General features: G+C 30.4%; 1 protein-coding gene across 2 annotated transcripts in view; it reads right to left on the minus strand.

Moving 5' to 3' along the window:
- Positions 1 to 15155, minus strand: part of LOC145933539 (uncharacterized) — a 60920-nt gene that overhangs the window by 41821 nt on the left and 3944 nt on the right. The window contains exon 1 of one of the 2 annotated variants that reach the window (XM_083033340.1): positions 3436 to 3686. The exons of the other annotated variant lie outside the window; for it this stretch is intronic. The gene's annotated coding sequence lies outside the window, so the exon portion shown is untranslated. Of the gene's footprint in view, positions 1 to 3435; positions 3687 to 15155 lie in introns of those variants that run through there. 2 annotated transcript variants of the gene reach the window in all.

Below are 15155 nucleotides of genomic sequence, written 5' to 3' on the forward strand. Positions count from 1 at the left end.
ACCTTGATAACGCTCTTTTTATCACTTCCGTACAGAAGGCAATATTTCGCTGCACAATGGCAAACGAATTGGTTTCAGCAAATCAAATAACGGTTTGCGCTGGCTGTCGTGGTGTAGCCATTGTCCTAAGCGGAATATCACATGACACAGACAACTAAACCTGCATTGACATTTTTGGTCTATCTTTTCTTTCGATTTATGCTTTAGTCTAAATTGAAAGAAATCTAGTAAAACACCACGCAAAAGTGATAGAGTTGAAATTTTCAAATTAATTTTTAAAATATTTTTTATTTTTATTTTTGAGTTTGTGTTATACATATAACGATTTATACGATATATATGTAATATTTTTAGTTTTTACAATTTGTTTACTATGACCTAAAAAAAAGGGTAAATTGGAATATTGCATGTTAAAAAACTGTATTTTTTGTTGCGTGACACACATACATATAATTCGACACAATCTGAATTAAAAATTTCTAAAATTGATTTAAATATTTGCTACAGAGAAAAAATTATTTAATGTTATTAAATGCAAGCATCAAGTGAGAGAAATAGATTTTAGTAGCAATGCATATGCAAATAAATAAAAACTTTTACAGCTTAGCATATTTCTTTTTTTCTTTATTGCTTAAAATAGAAAATACTTGAATATATTGCAGCTATTAAGCACATTGATAATATTAGTAAAATATAGCGTATTCTCTTTTTGTATTGTAAGATATATGATGGAATAATCGTACTTTCTTAAACTGAATCAGTGAAAATGTGTCACTGATTAAAGCAAGGTTTCAGTAAAGATCAGTAAGCATTTCACTGATCTTTAGTGAAAATATTTAGATTTTGTTCCTCTGCGTTTTATATTTCACTTTCATTACGGTAATAAGATTTCTTTGAAAAATCAATTACTAACTGATTTTTCTCGGTAAGATTTTATTTTAGCTGTCCTATATTTTTAACTGAAATTATTGCTAATTAATTATAATATACTGATTTTATTTAAGAGAATAATTTAAAAGAAATAAAAAAAAAAAAATTTTTTTTTTGTAGTTTAGTTCGCAAGTATTTCTGCAGACAAATTTTGAAAAATAATCAAGATAAATATACACTATAATATTGGCGCAGTCAGTAGTCTATATTTAGCTATTTTCTATATTTATATGAAATTTCAAATTTTTTTATTTACATAATTTTATAAATAATTAAAAGAAATAGAATAATTAACATTGATGATGTAATGATAATTAGATGATGATGAATGAGAATTACAAAAATATAATTAATATTTGAAACTTAATAATTATGACATTAAAGTCTCTTAAGTTCTTCTAATAAATGTCAATACAAAATCCGCGGTCTCTTTTGACTTTTCTTTATTTTGTGTTAAATCGTCAGTATATGATTTCTCTGGAGAAAAGTCATTTTAAAAAATGACATAGAAAAACATAGAAAAAGCAACATTGCATCAATTAATATGTTTAAGGATTATTGCAGTGAATTGTAAAGACCCTTTTTTATACATATTATAAAACGCAGATAGACAAAAAAAAACAAATAGCTATTCTATTCGGTTTTTTCAAGTCTGATTTATAAAAAAAAGAGCTTTTCAATTTCAAACGACATGCTCGGTTTGCTGAGTACCTTGAGAAGCGCAAGAGGCTGCGATTATTCAAGGCGGAAATGGGGACACTGGCTCGTGATGACTTTTACGAAGCGCCTGCAGCTAATTTCCATGGTTTGAAAACGGGAGGTTCGAACGACAAAGTCACGGCAGTGCTATTATGAGTCAACTGCAGGATGAAATGACGCTAATGCGTTCAATGAGACCGCATATTATGTCTTTAAAAATAAAAAAAAGAAAATACTAAGAAAAAGAGAGGGGGGGGGGGAGAAAAAGAGAGAAAAAGAGGAAAATAATTACAGCGCTATAATTAGCCCGCTTTTTAAAGTACAACACCGAATACGTATGCATTTAATTAAATATGACCAAAAGAAAACATATGACGCGTTTCCTGCTAGTTTTTACTACAAACATTTTGTTATGATATAAAACGTTTAAAAATTTTATAGAATGTGTATAACAAATCTTAGTTTGTTATTGGCGTGTAGATTTGTATATACATTGTATATACATCTGATATCGTATAGATATGCTGATTTTTATCCCTTATATATACCTTTATATAGAAAAATATTACCTCTCAGATTATTCCTATATTTGTTCGATTTGTTCGCGGCGTATCATTCATAGGAATAAATGTGACATGTGACGCGCGCCGTCATGAATTTTCATCACTATCTCCCTACAACGACAATTATTTCCTTTTTTTTTCAATTACACAAAAATCCATTTATTCCTACGCACGTTTTCTTTACTATTAATTGTCCGCACGAGTGGCAGAGACGCGAATCCCAAACGTAGCACGCTATTCATGAATTTTCATCAGCAACTTACGAGTTGGCGTTCGATCACTTTAATACGTCACCTCTCGCGATCATGCATCATATATTACGGAGCATACGAGAAGCGAAGCCGCTTACGAGTCCAGAAACTCGTTTCCGAGGATTAGTCCGCCGGAATTACCGATCTGCGGCTCATCATTCTTCGCTCAGCGCCGACTGCTTCGTCACGGAAATGTGAATTTACACGGGCCGACGTTGTACCTGAGCGAGAGAGTTCGCACTCCGGCCTTCTTCTCAGGAAACATTATCTAATCTTTCATGCGCGATAACGTCTTCGCTTCCCGAAGATTACCACCAAGTACTACGAGTAATGCCAAGATTCTTGATCTTATGTAATCGGCTACTATCCAGTTTTCAATGAATATGCTTATTCGCAGATACATTCGTAGATATATTCTATATAGTTTCCTTTTTCTTCTCTTATTAGATGAAAAAAAAGAAAGCTGATTTGTTCAACAAATATCAGTATTTAGAAAGACCTAAGTAAGGTATATTTCCCCGTCTTTTCTTTCCCTGACTGGTTCCTAAGAGGATTATTCACTTTTTTCATGATATATCTCGCACGTTGCAGATGAAACTATATTTCTCGGTTTCGAAGTATCAATATATTCTAAAATATGTGAGAGAATTCGTATCACGGATATTATATAACACGCGCGTTTTAAATAAATCATCTTTTTTATTTTGCTATTGCAAAGCCATTACAAAGATTTTGCAAGTTAATAAAAAATCCAAGCTATGTGTTAGGGGTAATTTTCTACATAACAATAAAAATTCTCTAATAACTTTAGATTCATAGTCTTTGAAGAAAAACACAAAAAGTCGATCACAAATCTGACATCTAATTACTAATAACATTTTCAAATATGCTTTACGAATACGTGTTGCTTATGACATATGATATAATATTTTAAAGAGAAAGAGAGAAAGTGGCGAGATACATATAGAAGATATCGATAACGATCACTGTACCTTTCAACTTTTGCCGAGAACCATTCTCGATATCGATCCCGAGTACGTTTCGATTCGGCGCAACTCTCGGCGCAAAGTTTGACACCGTAAACTGGTTTAACGAAAAATAGCTTAACTTGAAGTAGCCTGCTCCATAACGCCTCTTCCGCCGCCGGGCGCTATACAGCTACGATAGACCTGATTGTGATTTAGAGCGACGCGACGGTGGCTTTGATCCGGTAATTGAGTAACCGTTTTCACATTGCTACGAGCGCGATATTTAGATGCTAGCCGCAACTCGCTTCTGGCAATATCTCGACATTTAACTGACAATATGGATGTCATTATCTTCTGCGTACGTGATTTTATATCAATCGTAAAATATCAAAATGAGATCATCTCATATCAAAGAATCTTTTCAGTTTTATCTTTAATATTAATCTATGTATTTTTTATTTCTTATTTTTTACTACTTACTTTTTGACTATTTACAATTAGTCACTAACCATTTTTATATCTAATATTATTTATTGTTTTTGCTGTTTAAATGTGATAGTAAAAAATTTGGAAAACTTATACATATATATGTATATATATATATATTTTTTAAACGTAATTATTAAAATTTTTTTAGATATTTGATTAACTCATTTGTAATGCTCATATGTATATACATATATGTATATAGAATTAATATACTTTTACATATAATTACTATGATTAATTGAATCTCAAGATTGAAGCTGCGTGCAATTGCAGCTTAGAATTAGCTTATAATTTTTTAAAAATATGAAAATTAAACGAGCTTACAGAAATCCCATTATTTTTTTATCGCCATTAGTAACTCGCCACACGCATACGATATGCCACAAAAATTGCGTAATCTTATCCGACAGTTGAAATATCGATATACACCACTGGTAGTAAACACAGTAATAACGTGTAAACACGAACGGATGATTAACAGTGGAAATTTTCAGGTGTTCCGTGTGCATGCTAAAGCAGGTGTGCAGCACGAATGGAACATCCTATGTAACTTTATCTGCCAGTCCAATCCTCGATATATACTGTTGCCAGTAAACTTATACGTCTCACCTCCCGCCGTAATTTAGCTTATCGGGTAGGTGTACGCGCACATAGGACAGACTCGAAATTCTAAACCGCCTGTATTTTATGCACACATCAAAAGTCACTGTAGCTTGCAAGTGGATTTTCTATATCATAGTCTAGGAATCGAAATTTGAAACAAGGATTTGTGTCGTGAGAAATTCATGTAACTACGCGAACCTGCTCCGCGAGAGGCTCAACGTTGATCATAGATTGAGCTTACGTTCGTATGCAATGGGAGGCATTACGTTCAGTTGATGGACATTTGATAGATACGGAAGAGCTTACATTCACACAAACGCATGAGCTTTCCTCTTGAATATTTCCTGGAAACGTATGTACGTCCGTCAGACATTGGATATGACGAGCTACTGTAATATTATACCGTCTATAAATAAGCCAATATGTATATAACCATCTGATTATATATATTTGAGAAAAGAATGCAATCTTATAAATAAATAATTGTTATTGATTTTTGAAAAAATAATCATATACCAATAATTTGAAATTTATAAATCGTTTAATAATAAAAAGATGAATAAAACACAATATATTTAAAATATAGAAATTAAACTTTAATTTCTTGATTGTCTTGACAAATTTTAAAGTAATTTATACACATAAAACTGGAAATTTTAATAATAAATTTTAATATAAATTTCATTTTTATACAATTCAATTCTTTTGTAGTTATAAAGCTCATATCGTGTGTTAACCATTGAAATCCCGAGTAATATTTAATGCAATTAATAGATGTTGTTATTGAAATTTCATTGAAAGTAAAATTTATAATTTATCAAATTTATTAACATGAAAATTACGTGCTGTTCACATAAATCACTTGAAGATATTTAAAACTTAAAATTTGTGGATTTTTTAAATATATTTTTTAACGTTTAATAAATTTGAATCATTTTTTTCATGCACGATATAATTTTTTAGTTTTAATAATTCCAAATAGTGAACAATGATATTGCCCTTTTTATTTAAACTATATATTGAATAATTATAAGAAAAAATCTAAATATTATTTCATTGTCGCTATATGTTATTATTTAAAATGTACAAAATGTTTATTCAAATATATAGTTATAAATTATATAATGCGTATTAATAATTCATAACTATATATTTGAATAAACATTTTGTACATTTTAAAGCATTATATAATTTATAACTATATATTTGAATAAACATTTTGTACATTTTAAACAGTTATTATAAATTACAATAATTACAATAATTCTAAAAGTTTTGGTTTAAAATAAATATTTGGTGTATTAATGGGGAAGATAACTTTTCAATAATGTGGTACGAGCATTTAATGTTTTATTTCACCAATATTTAATAAATAATTCAGTTTTGATTAAGTTTACATCAATCCCTTGTGACAATGTTCATCAAATAATGGTTAACCACGTCTTTAGGGATTGTTACATATTTAACGATGATTACGGCGTAAGCTCATATACCGCTAGGGAGAAATTCAGTTATTGATTATGTTACAAGAGAAAATGATTATCGCAGAATTTACAATATATAATTTACGGAATGTTCCCGTTTAAATATGTTTTAAATTTTTGACATAAATATTTTATAAATTTTTTTGGCACAATTTCCTCGGTTTGTAATCTCTATTAATCATGCTTCACGTAGCGCGCAAAAAATCAATTTTATTTTCAATTTCTATAAATCCTACTGACAACAATAAACGTCAAAATGTAAATATCGATTCGTAATTTACTATATTGGTAGCACCTGCAAACTGACATTTAATTGGCTCGGAAGAGTTATTACGTGTTATAAAAGAGATGCTCATATCAATGGTATGCCTAAAAATCTCGAATTTGATATCATGTTTATTAGATGTCGAGGGAAAACTAGCGTCACGGATAGACTCATAAACTTGAAATCTCACGATGTTACTAGCGTCCCCGAAGAATCGTTACGTGACGTTGTCATAAAAATCCGAATATAACAGGGGATAGAATTCGAATATCAAGCCATGGTATTGTAATTTGATAGTAAAGAACATATAAAAATTTTTTTTTGTTTTTTTATTGAAATAAATGTGTGAAAATTTTAAAATATACTTAACTGTGTATATTGTACATACATACATATATATATATATATATATATATATATATATATATACTCTAGAATCTAGAATATATATATACTCTAAAAAAAATAGCTATAATTTCCTTTGTTTTTTGCGATATTAGTTTAACGTTTAACACAAACGATGTATTTAACTTATGCATTGAATAATATTTTATATTTATTAAATTAATTTCAACAAACGCTTTATTAAATTCATATATTGTTTTACAAAAGTAAACAAAATATTTGATTATTGAGAAATATGCATCCTGGATATTAATAGTATTTATTTTATGATTATAAAAATATAGAAAAAAATTTAAAATATGTAATACTATAAAATTTTAGTAATTATATTTAAAAATGGTTATCATGTATGTTAATATATATTTATATAAATAAATACGAATACTTTTTTCATACATTTACGCGCGTATGTATGTGTATCCGCGTGTACATTTTATTATTTCGGAATTATTTTATTATTTTATATTCTGCTACTGCGCTCTTTTGCATTTGCGAAGCTCATTCATGTATATCCATAAGGTTTTCTCATATGCTGTTGCATTTCTTATATAATCCTTTTATTTTATCTTCTCTTTCTCTCTCTCTCTTTTTTTTTCTTTCATAGAGTTTCCCTCTTATTAAAAATATTTAAATTAAAAAATTACGTAAACTCTTCTTTCTTCTTTCTAGATATACATCTAGAAGGCAATCATATAGAGTAATTTTAGGACATAAAACAATATCTCAACGTGAAACCTAAATCAGTTTTTATATTAATAAATATTTAATATGAAAATAGAAGTACAAAATTGAAAATTAATCTGCATTCTTAGAGAATTTTTTCCTTCATTTTTTTTGTCCTCTGAACGCACAAACATTTCCAAATCGTTTCTGTTATAACGCCAATATTTATCGCCAAAATGTGCAATATAGAGAAATTGCGATTATAAGTACACATATACATAACATACGTCCAATTTTTACCGATAAAACTAACACGATCATGAGACCGGAAACGTCACCGTGTTGATCAATGTCGAATGTCGTCGTTGGCAACTGCTGGTGATTCGTATGGTTCGCTGCGTTTCGTCGTAATCCGGTATCGATTTGCAATCAGGTAAATTTGACAATTGCGACAGACGGATTCTCCAACGATTCGATACAATGGCTGGTCAGAGAAGGCAGCGGGGAGGATAGAATCGGGGCGCGTTTCCCCTGTTTACGCGATGAATGGTGGAGATTTCGAGTTTTATCGCGGAACTAGGCGCCGGCGGGAGAATCATCCTCGCGCTTCTCATCGTTTGTGACCCCGAGTTTAAAATCAGGGGGCTAGAGGGAGGACGAGAAAGGGAGGAGGATGGAATTTATTTCAGTTGCATCGATTGTCCACGCGCAGAAATGCGTCCGATGACTTGAGAAAGAGCGCGGCGTCGCGCCGCTTAACGACGCGCGATGATGGGGCATTACCGGGCATTACCGAGTTGCGCGTGGTTCGCGATGGTTACATTAATACGCGACTTTTTTGCCTTTGAGAAGAAAATGTTCACTGAAGCACGTTTCTCACCGTAGCTTAATTATTTTCATTATCTTACTTGTCTTCCTTGACATTTTGATAATTATAGATAACGATCCAAGAGAAAGAGAAAGAAAAAAGGAGAAAGAGAGAGAAAGATAATATGATATATATAAAAATAGTTCTCTTACTATATAATTTTTAATATTCCCTGATAGTCATGTAATATTTATCATGAAAAAAGAGGTGTAGTGCGAAATATCTGGTCATACATGGGTTTCTTTTATAATTTAGCATTCAAGTCCTCTCTTTATTAGATATCACATTATATATAATTTAACGCGTTCTTTGATAAGCCTAATGTTTCTTTTACGTCTTTTCAATTACTTATCTACTTGTGATCACACACAATCTGATGCTTAGAGAACACATACTATACTTGTATTTCATACTTTATACATTGTCATATTATTACGTGAAAAGTAGTTAACAACTACTCCTTTTCTTACGATTAATTAGAAAAGATATGCAAGTAAAGTGTAAAATGTGTTTCACAAACAATCAACATTCTCCTTTACACGAGTTAACATAACGATTGAACATAAAAAAGGGATAAGAGGGACGCAAGATTAAGCGAGATGGAACTGATAACATAAAGAGGAACTTAAACGATGGTACTACGCGCGCATCTCGAGTTCCCCTCTCTCTCCTCTATACAAACATCTTCTATGTCAGATACCGTCCAGCAGTTACTGTGCTCTTATTTTCTCGATGCTTCCTTTCCGACAGGCATTTCCGCGTGTTCATCATTTCTGTGATTTCTATGAGCATATCATTATACGCAAGAATAATGTCCAATGATATTTTGCGATCTGTTTAATTAAACCAATCGCACAATCACGTTTAACAATTATTTTTTAATTTAATTTTGATCTAATTTTGATTGCATATTCTGTTGCGATCTATATTATAATTTTGATAATAATTTATTTCTTAAAAAATAATTATGCAGTATTATTAATTTAAATTAAAAATTATTATAATACATCAGTTATGTACTTTTAATAAATTTTTATTATAAATGATAATTGATGAGACAGTGATAGAAAAATAAATATTTTTATTAAACAAGACAATGAAGATTTGTAGCGCAAGAGAAAACTATAAGTTTAATTTTTCTAAAATAAACTATATGAAGAATCGCATCTAAAGTGAATAAATTATAGATTTATTTCATTCTTATAATCTAAAATTTTGAAATATTCAATATATGTATCGAATAATATTATTTTATTTCGGATTATTAAAAAACTAAATCATCTAAATGATTTAGTATTTATTTCACGATTATGTGGAGAAAAAATGTTTGTTGTAAGTTCTTAACTGTTTTATTCGTTTAATATATGCATAAAGTTTTTCTGGAAAATATTAAGAATAAATTCTCTAATCGCTATGTCGATTTGTATGTAAATCAACCGTACATATCTGATATTTTATATACATAGAATAAAAGCAAACATTTCAGCTGCATATATTCCATTATTTGATCAATTATTCAAACTGTCATTAAACAAAAGCAAAAAAATGTTTAATCTATAATGGAAGATTTGTAGAAAATTATGTTAGTTTTGCGATCGATAAAGATTTCCGTGTTTAAATGCTTTTTTGCGCACAGTTATACACATAAATCCATTTATTCATTTATTACATTTGTTTTGCAATAAATGTACTTCCAATATCGCATCAATTATGTGATAAAAAATAATAATTTTTTAACCACATCGAGAGAGTATTTATTTCATATTACATTGTAGGCGAATAAATGACGAAAATAAGTGTATTTTATTTAATAATAAACAAAAACTCAACATATGTGATAGATAAACTTTCGGAAATCTCTATCTAGCCATTCTATCGATTTTTGAACGCGTCCCATCTTCACGAAATAGTTTACAGCAAATTGAAGTAGATTATTTGTAGACCCGATTTTCATTTCAGTTTTCCTCCTTTCATCCCCTCCTCTCTCTCTCTCTCTCTCTCACTTATGAAGGAGTAATATCGCTGTTTGGGAAAAGGATTTCAGCCGGAAGTAATGGTAATCCCGGCCGATTCCCTTTCAAATGTAGCTAAAGTTCCGCAGGAATCAGCAAGGGCTTATCGGGGTTATGACACTCGAAGTCCCTGTTACAATTCAGCTTCTCCTCCGCTCCTTTACCGTTCTCTTACTTGCGACGTCTTTCACACCAGTGGGATGTTGCTGGCGATCCATTCCACCAGCCACTTATCGGTTTGGAACGGTCGCGGTTTATATTTATTTATGAATTTCGGTTTTACACGCTCCAATAACGATAATAATGTCATAACAATCTCGAGAGCCATCCAAATCTCGCTAAAATATCGGTATTCCCACGAGAGACGAAATTTTTGACTATGAATGGCAATCAAACTCATGTCCTAGATTGTCCCTATTTGCTTCTTTTGAATTTTTCTAGTCCAAATAATAATTTAAATATTATAGAATAACTAAAATATAAAAGAGGACTTTCTTCTTTACATGTGTAAATTTTTCGTATCATTTTTCTAACTAAATATTAATGAAATAGAGCAAGGTATGTATGTACATATAAAGATTTTTTTTACACGATAAATTTTTTCTCAAAAAGAATTTTACTTTTTCGAAAATGAGATTATAAATTATTTATAATGTCATGAAACTTTTTTGCTGAAAATATGTTATTATTTTATAGCATATCATTTCGCTGATATTTGATTCGAATAAAATGTCGAATTAGCTTTGAAGAGTTGTTCAGCCTCGCAGACATAGTGAAATGTCTGCATCTCTTATTTTAAAGTACTCTCTATATATATAGAATACTTCTGAACGCGCTCGTCACGAAAATCGTGCAGGAACATTTTCTTATAAGAATAGCAGAAACGCTCTCTGTCGCGGCACGTTGGACGATTTGTTTGGATAGGCAGCGAGATCCTTTTCGACGGAGCGAATTGCTCGCGTCGGTCCCGTTGAGAGTACTGCGAGGCATTTTATCAAAAGTTTAATACAAATGCTAACTTTCTTCGTTATTCTCTTCCTTCCTTCCGTCAACGTTATTCTCGCATAATGAGGGTCGGGGGAGTATTATTTTACGAGAGACGCGTTCTTATCGTCGTCGCTGCGCTCGCGATAAATCGGCCCGAGCACATTGCGCGCCGCGCCGCGCCTGTATTTCGTTCGGGACAAGTCTAACCACTTCTTCATTGAGCCATACATACACATATAGTATAAGCGCAAAATCGACGGCGAAGATAAAAATAATTTAACAATAAGATCTTCGCGTGGAATCAAGAAATATACGTGTTGTGCTAGAAATGGAAATAAGCGAGTGCGTGAGATAATTAAATATCTTTCCAGAGAGATGTCAAAAGGTTAGCAAAAATAAAAAAGAACGACTTCTGTGCAAACTTGCTACTATAATTATACTACCGGAGAATAGGAAAATAGACCATTAATTTCATAAGTTATTTGCGAACTGGCGCGTTAGTGGAAAGATAAAGGACACTTCTTACGTCACATAAATTCATAATTAGCATTTGAAATACTTTTGTGTCTCAATTAAAAAAGATAACTATTAAAAATTTTTCTATTAATTTATATATACAGATATTGTGATATTTAATATAAATTGATAAATGATAATATGGTGATTAATGAAATCATTAATTATGTTTTTTATCAAAATTATAAAATAAAAATATTATTCATTATAGATAAATTGCTTAAATTTTGCATTTTCACTCTGTGGTATAAGCTTATAAATTTATTAAACTTTTTATAATGATACATGTGGCGTAAATTTATCTTCTACAATTAAACTCATAATTGACATTTAAAGTGCTTTCATGCGATAATTAAGAAGACGTTACTCGAGGAACTTATTAATAATCGTTTTAAAGTTTCGATAATCACAAGAATTTAATTACGACCATCCATTCAACCTAACGGACCTTTGCTTGAAACTTTCACTTTGCTTCCCCATTTTCTTCTCTTCCCTAATTTTTTCGTAAACTTATGCCCTTTGCGCTTCTTCTCTTTTGTCTCGCTTGTTTTGCATAGTACGTTAACTATGTCACGATATGCATTATATATGTAACAGTGTAATAAATAATAAAAAATTATATAGTTGATGTTTTGAGAGAGAGGGAGAGAGAGAGAGTGTGTGTGTGTGAGAGAAAGAAAGAGCGAGATAAATTCAGAATAAAAGAGCGAGATAAATTCAGAATAAAAGATATATTCGAAACATTTTAATTAGATCTTTAAATAAGCCTCATAAAATAAATGAGTTAATAATTCGATATATTAGCTTCGTTTAACAAACTAAATTTAATAGTATGTATCTTGTTAATTATTTGTGATAAATATGGCTGTTACGATAATTAAGAATAGCGAATTTTTGTTTCGCATTTACTTTATAGTGACTTTACCCTCTACATTGAGTTCATTAGCGGTGTTCAAAGCGCTTTTATGTTATAATTAAAGAAGAGATATTGAACATTGTTCGACGAAATTATCAATAATCGGAGCTTCGATATTCTCCCAGGAATAACGTTTAATTACAATCATTCATCCGATCTTGTCTCTGAACTACTGCTGTACTTTGCTAACATCTTTTTTCTTTATTTTCTCATCTTTTCCTATTCCGCGTTCCCTTGTTTCTCATTCGCCTACGTGATATCATGATAACCTAGTTATACATTTTTTATCGTTGAAATAAAAAAGTGTGATTAAATATTCGTAATAAACTTATCACATTAATCAATCGAACATTAACGTAATATTATCAATGTTTCCGTATATTGTACAAACACGTGCACAAATGTACTTAAATTTATAATTTGCATCTAAAGTACCTTGGCGGTAATTAAAGAAGACGTTAATTGTTGTTCGATAAATTTATTAATAGCAGTCTCATTAAATCTCTAGTTATAATTGTATTCTCTGAAATATCTCTTTGAAACATCTGAGTTACCACTTTATTCTTCTTATTATTTTCGCTAGCGTTTTACATTCTGACGTACTTATATACTTCTGATCTCTGCTCGCGATATCATCTTATTAAGATATCATGATGAATATCTTATTAAACATTTTAATAACTTTTAGTTTCAATTCTGATTTCCGATTATTAACTGTGAGACTAACTATACCGCTTATTTATTGTCGATCAGTTATTTTGATAAAACAAGATTTACATATACTAGCACATAATATAGCACTTGTGCAAAGTGATATGAATTATATATGTTCATTTCATAAATGTTATGCTTTATTCACATTCAAATTGCTTTTATACTATAATTAAAGCAGATACAGTTGAAAGTTTATTAAGCTTTTAATGGGCGAAATAATTCTTTGTTCGAGAAAAAACGGCACCACTATTTAAAATGAACGAAAAACGTAATAATAATAAAAATTAATTATATATTTTATTATTCTCATTATATATTTTATTATTCTCATTTTTCACCACTTTTTCGCAAGAATTCTTGATAAAAACTGTATTTACTAATTTCAAAGTAGTTTACACAGATTAATCATTCCAAATTTTTAAGAAACAGGAAAAACATTTAATAGTAATCATATTAGCTGTAGATCTCTCAAAACTATTGCAATGCGATGTCATTAATTTTTTTATCTTTATATCGATTTTTACACCCATTTTATATTTGCTTTCTTTTCAAATGGTCCGCGTTTGCAGATGTGTGATATCTTAATAACGCGGGTGTACATCCTCTAGATCGGAAGACTAGAGTTAGCTGAACCTCGGATCTGCGAGTAGTAAAATACGCGGCTTAATTGCTTAATTTCTCACAGCTAAGCCCGCTCTCCCCCTCGCCTCGCTGCCGCCCTCCAATGCCGAAGAACAAAGGCATGCGCCCGTTACTTCGGTCTTCTTACTTTTACACCCTATCAACATTACTTCTCTCGCGCGTGACACTTTAATTATACCGTTACGAAAATCGGACAGGAGGCATAAGGGACGCACCATGGTAAAAGAGAGTTTTTTTCATCCTCATCCAATTTTAATTATTAAACCGCAAAATTATCGTCATGTGTGATGCAAGTGACTCGACAAATTGCGAATACGATGAAAAGCAAGTAAAATGGATTATTATCCGTTGCACAAAAAGAGTTTTTCAACATAAAAATTGAAGAAATTACGAAACCGTAAAAACGTCGTATCTCATTTAAATTTTATGTGTTTACTCGTTCTTTACATACAGGTATAATGTTTTACTCTTACATATTTTTTTATAGATAGAGTATATATATTTATCTTATGTGCGCGCACGAGACCAGAAAAAAGTTGCAATACATAATTGCATTCTTTAGGAAGAAAAATTTAACTTATGCAAAGTATCCCGAGTAAATCAATAAATAGGATTATAAAGCTTGTTAAAGCTATATACACGGACATTATTTAGATCGCCACGATAACATAAATAACTTACGAAATAACTACTACTTACGATATTGATATTACGTAAAGTAATAAATAACCAAAAGTTTATAAATTTATAGATAATATATTTTGCAGAGTCATAGAAAAGACCTATCTTAACGTATTATATTTTACAGAAATCTTGATAAAAATGTTGCATTTCTTGACATCGAAGAATAATATATATTAAAGACATTAATTATACACCTTAAAACATTGTTAAAATAATTAATATTAGATATATTTAATCGATTGTCATCATATATATATATATTATAAAAAACATCAAATTACATTTTTGCTGATTGTGAAGAAAAGTAATATATCTCGAATAAAACTGTGTAATTTAAGTACTTCTTTATGCATAAAGTTCTGCATATCGTGACTTTTTAATGGTGCAATATATTTAGCGTGTACCATTTTCTCTGTTAGTCGTAAACGCAATTTTAAATTTACAACGTTTATAAACAGTCGTTGCACTGTCTTGCCAATCTGATCAACGTTAGAGC

This window comes from Prenolepis imparis, unplaced genomic scaffold (assembly GCF_030444845.1).
Source record: "Prenolepis imparis isolate NDT839.2.m4 unplaced genomic scaffold, iyPreImpa1.0 SCAF_3, whole genome shotgun sequence".
NCBI lineage: Eukaryota > Metazoa > Arthropoda > Insecta > Hymenoptera > Formicidae > Prenolepis > Prenolepis imparis.